Genomic DNA, 6,588 nt, shown 5'->3' with positions numbered 1-6,588 from the left:
TAAAATAAAGAAACAACCCAATTAAACAGTTCAAAGTCCCAGAGTCCAAAATAACATCCAAAAATAGTTTATAGACCCATTATTGAAAGTATCCATTTAAGAGGCTCCTTCGTTTACTGAGTCCAAGCCCTAAGTTCGTGTATTACCTGAAAGGTTCAGAACTAATGGGGTGAGCTTTTAAAGCTGAGTGTGGGTCTTATATCAAGTTAAATAACAAATAAACACATATTGATCATATAACATAATCAAATTTGATGCATATGATCATGAAAGTGCACTTTTTGTAAAATAATTATGCAAGTTTTTATAAAACATCCTACTCATCACCGCTACACTCTAAAAACAATTCCCTATAACTCATCCATCCAAACACTTAAATGTGGATGAAGCCACCAATGTTTGTAGAGAAGCTACAATGTAGGTTGTGGACAAAGCCACCATGTAAGTTGTGGGTAAAGCCACCAATTCTTCCTCTTTAAAATATCCCACCCTGTGCATGTGATATGGTCATACTGAACATATATAAAAATTTTACTCATTTCAAGATATCATTTGTCACATGGGCATGTTGCACATGCAAATCGAGTAATATCATGTAACACCTCTAACCCATATCCATCGTCGAAACAGGGTTTGGAGCATTACTAGAACATTCAAAATATTTACAAATCAATTATGAAAATTACTATTCATTTACCAAGATCATTCATAACATCCCTTGATTGGGCCCTCGAGGCCCAATACAAGCATTAAAATCAAGTCAGGACTTAATCGAAAACTTATAAAAATTTTTGCAACATTTCAAAAAATTTTCCAAGTTACAGGGCTCACATGCCCGTGTGATCTAAGGACACGCCCATTGACCTTTTAGACATGCCGGTGCTGGAGACCGTGTTTGACCTCGTGTAACTCTTTCACTTGCACACATAGCCATTCCACACGCCCGTGTGGTTAATTAATTCAATTCAAAATTAGGTACAGGTTTCACACAGCCAAGACACACACCCGTGTCTCTGCTTGTGTGCCCAATGTTGAGTATTCTATTCCTGAAAATTAAGGTGCAGGGGATACACAGCCTAACCACATGCCCATGTTACCAGGCCGTGTGTCGCACATGGTCTAGACACACGCCCATGTGGACAAAATGTAGCCATTTCTAGCTTCATTTCTTAACCAAAATTTCACCCAAGACCTGCACTTGAAACATTCAACCAATACCATTCATTCCAAGCATTCAAATTAAACGAACTTCATCATTCAACAAGGCATATCATTACATACACATATGGTTATAAAGTTACCTTGGATTAACTTAGGCAATAATAACTTTTGATAACATATATTCAACTTAACACATCTATATATATATATCATGATAACCTACTTAGTAATACCAAAAAGTATCATTGCTAGCTATTCTAATGGCTAGGTTACAAAACATCATTATCAAGCTACTACTATACATGCCATTATACCAAAATGATTTTTTAAATAATACCAAAAGGACTAGTTGATAGTGTGACGATGCTCTAATGAACTCCGACCTTCACGAGCTTCCGAGTACTATAAAACAGGGGAAAATAAAATGGAGTAAGTATTACATGCTTAGTAAGTTAGTATAACAGAAACTAAACTTACCAATCCCGTTTATTAAATCTAAGCATACAATAACAAGTTTTCCATCCATTTGGCTAAATTGTCTAAACATATGCATCCAATCAAACATGTTAGTCACAAAGTTTACATATACATCAAGTAAGAATAGATGAGCTCTTCATGCAACACTCTTTCAAGACATTATCATTTCATCTCATAATTCTCATGCTATGTTAAGGGTTCTATGTCCGTTGAATCATTGAAATTCTGATGCATACTCAAGTAGTACACTCGAGGTGTGCAATTCAATAATTCGTCAATTCTTATTCAAGCGTACCTCTTAGGGCACTTAACCCAGAAACATACTCGAGTCACATATAGTATAACAGGATTACCAGTCCAGGCTAACCCCTAATTGTAACGTATACTGGAGATGTATTATATCCGAATTACTTATCCAGGCTTAATCCTTTCTATAACAAGGTCAATAGGATTACTCGTCTGAGCTAAATCCTGTCCGCAACAAATGCAAGACCTTATTCATTTTGTGAAAGCACATATATTCATCGGAATTCAATAATTAATCGAGACTTAACCCTTTTTCCCCATATCAAGCATACATTAAATTTCTCATTATAGCATTCAAGTAATGTACATCAATATAAGTCACATTTCATACAGCACAATATTCAATTAAACATATTTACATACCGGCTTAAGTTACATGAACTTACCTCGACACTTGTTTGCGTTAGAAATCTACTAATCTGAAACCTGTTCTTTTCCTTGATCTAACCTCAAATTAGTGTTTTCTAGATCTAAATAAATGAATTTAACCATCAAATTCACACATTTCATATTTAAATGGACTTCATCTACATCCTAGGCAAAATTACCATTTTGCCCCTAACTTTTCCATAAATTTTAATTTCATCCCTAATCCTGGAAGATGAAACTTGTGCAAATTACTCCCTATTTCAAGCCTAACCAAAGCCTCAATACAAATTTTACAGCACATGTACTCATAAAAATTTAGAATTTTTCATCAAATTTTACAACTTTACATTTTAGTCCCTAAATTATGTTTTCATCAAAAATCACTTTGTAAAAGTTGTTTATCTATCGATAATCTTTCATTTTCTACCATAAATTTCTAGCTTCCAGCATATACATCCATGACCCATTTTCACACCTTGATAACTTTTCGAATTAATCCTTCAAATAGAGAGATTAAACTATCCTAGCTTTAAAAATATCAAAATTACTAAAAACGAGACAAGGAAACTTACCCAATTAGGCCTTGAAAATTTCTTTTCTCTCACCTAGGGTTTCTATGTGTTTTTAGGTTGAAGATGATGAAAATAAGATGATATATTTTCTTTTCATCTTTTAATTAATTAAGTATTTTACTATTTCCAATTTAGTCTTGCCCTTTTTTCTATATTTCCATGGATGAGTTACCAAGAAAAATCTACATACTTTTTTTAATGATCTAATTACCATATAAGGCCCTCTAGATTTGAATCCCATAGCTATTTAATCCTTATAGCTACTAGAATTCAAGTTTTGCATTTTATGCAATTTAGTCCTTCTCGTAATTAAACACTTAATCGATAAAATTTTCGTATCAACACTTTAACACGACATGCCTATTATAATACGGACCATATAATGAAATAAAAATAAACCTTATTTTCGGATCAGATTTGTGGTCCTGAAACCACTGTTCCAATTTCACTGAAAATGGGTTGTTACAACTCTCCCCCTTAAGGATTTCCGTCCTTGATAATCTTACTAGTGAAAAGATTCGGGTATTGCTTTCTTATAGTATTCTCCGGCTCCTAGGTATCCTCTTTTATATCGTTTCGTTGCTAACGAAGTTTCACTAAAGCTACCTTTTTATTTCTTAACTCTTTTGCTTCCTTAGTTAAGATTTTGATCAGTTCTTCAGTATATGTTATATTAGGTTGAATGTCTAACTCTGTCGAAGAAATAACATGTGAGGGATCGGATCGGTACCGTTGTAGCATAGACACATAAAAAACATTATGAATCCGATTAAGTTCTGGTGGCAAAGCTAACCAATATGCAACTGGTCCGATTCTTTCCGTAATTTCATATGATCCAATGAACCGTGGACTCAATTTTCCTTTACGACCAAACCAAGGAACTTTCTTCCAAGGTGATACTTTCAAGAATACTTTGTTGCCGACTTGAAATTCTATTTCTTTTCATTTCAAATCAGCATAGGACTTTTGATGATCAGAGGCTGCTTTCAAATTGTCTCGGATTACTTTCACTTTTTCCTCAGTCTCTCAGACCAAGTCAACTTTGTGTAACTTTTTCTCATGGAGTTTCGTCTAATACAATGGAGTTCTACATTTGTGTCCATACAAGGCTTCATACGGTGCCATTTTAATACTAGACTGATAACTGTTATTATAAACAAATTCAACCAAAGGCAAATACCTTTCCCAGTTACCTTGAAACTCAAGTACACAACACCGAAACATATCTTCCAAGATCTGTATTACCCATTCAGATTGACCATCTGTTTGGGGATGAAATGCAATACTAAACTGTAACTGAGTACCTAGAGCTTCTTGCAATTTGCTCAGATTCGAGAAGTAAACCAAGGATCTCTATCTGAAATAATGGAGACAGGCACTTCATGCAATCTGATAATCTCAAAAACATATAATTCAGCCAATCTTTCCAAGGAATAATCGATACATACTAGAATAAAGTGTGCAGACTTTGTCAACCGGTCAATAATTACCCAAATGGCATCTTTTTTTCTTTGGAGACAAGGGTAATCCCGTTACAAAGTCTATGGCTTTCTTTCCCATTTTCATTCTGGTATCGTAACTGGCTGTAATAGTCCAGATGGCAACTGATGATTAGCTATTACTTGCTGACATATCAAACACTTAGATACAAACTCAAAAATATCTTGTTTCATTCCCAACCACTAGTACATCTTTTTCAGATCATTATACATTTTATTACTATCAGGATGAATAGACATGTTACCATTTTGAGCTTCATGCAAAATCTTTTGTACCAATTCTGAACTTTTTGGTTCACATACTCTGCCTCTGAATAACAATCAACTATTAGTCCCGATCTGAAATTTTGAGTCAAGAGTCGATTCACTTTGTATCTGTTTTGCTTGCAACTTATTATCATTTTTCTAAGCTTTAGAAATCTGTTGCAAAAACATTGGTCTAGCTTTTAACTCAGCTATGATTGAACCATCATCAAACAACAATAATTGGGTGTTCATTTCTCACAAAGTATATAGGGATTTTCTACTCAAAGCATCCGTCACTATGTTGGCTTTCCTCAGATGGTAGTCAATAACAAGATCATAATCTTTCAATAACTCAAGCCATCTGCGCCGTCTCAAATTAAAATCTTTTTGTGACATCAAATATTTCAAGCTTTTATGATTAGTGAATATGTGACATTTTCACCAAATAAGTAATGCCGCCAGATTTTCAATACAAACACTATGGCTGCGAATTCAAGATTATGTGTCGGGTAGTTCTTTTCATGTGGATTTAGCTATCATGAAGCATAGGCTACTACCTTACCATCTTGCATCAAAACATAGCCTAAACCATTTAATGACTCATCACTGTAAACTATAAATTCCTTACCTGATTCAGGTTGGACTAACACAGGTGCTTCTATTAATAAAGCCTTTAATCTATCAAAGCTCTGCTGCATTTATCGGTCCACTCAAACTTTACATCTTTCTGTAGCAAATGAGTCATCAGAGATGTTATGATTGAAAAACTTTTTACAAATCTCCGATAATAACTAGCTAGTCCCAGAAAATTTCAGACTTCAAATACATTCTTCGATGGCTTCCAATTAACAATGGTTGAAATTTTATTCGAGTCTACTCTGACACCTTCAGTAGATACTATATGCCCAAGAAAACTAACTTTCCGTAGCCAAAATTCACATTTACTGAATTTGGCATATAATTGTTTCTCTCGTAGAGTTGCAACACTATTCTTAATGCCCAGAATGCTCATTTTCAATCCGAGAGTAAACCAAAATATCATCTATAAATACCACCACAAACCTGTCTAAATACGGGCTGAAAAAATTTGTTTATCAAATCCATAAATGATCATTTGATTTCGTGATAGGTTTTAAATATTTATAATTAATCGTTCTTGAAACTAACTATTATCGCGATGTACGCAAGTGTACCTATCAAACAGTAGTAAAGTTTTAGCAAGACCGAATTATTGAACACAAAGGAACAAAAAGTACTAGTAATGACTATCTTTTTATTATCTAGCCTAGGAATAAAGAGGTTTTGTTTTAACTAACTAATTATCTAAACTAAGAACTCATAGAGAATAGAATTGAGGAATTGCTTTGGGAAAATCGATTAAATTAAGACAATACCTAAGGAAAAATCCACCTAGACTGCACTTGTTATTTTGGCTTCGAATCAGACGATTTATTCATTTAACTTGTTCCATAGAGTTCCCTAAGTTATGTTATTATCTCTATTCAAGACTAATAACATCTAATCCCTAGATTGAATAATTGAGACCTTTCTCTAATTAACACCTTAGGGTTGCATTAACTCAATCTATGGATCCCCTTATTAGGTTTCACCCTAATCAGGAAAAATCTTGTCACCCTATGTCTAGGCGCGCAAACAACTCCGCTTAATTATGAAAAATATACTCTTAGACAGGGTCTATTCCTCCTCTGAATAAGAGCTTATTTTGAATCAGTATCTTGGGATATCAAAACAAGAATTAAGAGCACATATTTAAGAACAAGTTAAATATTTATCATGCAATTTAGAAAATAATAACAAGATTCGTCTTAGGTTTCATTCCCCTTAGGTATTTAAGGGTTTTAGTTCATAACAAGATAAGAAAACATCTCAAAATAATAAAGAATACAAATGTAACACCCCAAACCCGGCCCAGACGTTATGGTTGAATCTGACGTGCC

The sequence above is a fragment of the Gossypium hirsutum genome, chromosome A11 (genome assembly GCF_007990345.1).
Source record: "Gossypium hirsutum isolate 1008001.06 chromosome A11, Gossypium_hirsutum_v2.1, whole genome shotgun sequence".
In the NCBI taxonomy this organism is placed as follows: domain Eukaryota; kingdom Viridiplantae; phylum Streptophyta; class Magnoliopsida; order Malvales; family Malvaceae; genus Gossypium; species Gossypium hirsutum.
This window is presented reverse-complemented; position numbering follows the sequence as displayed.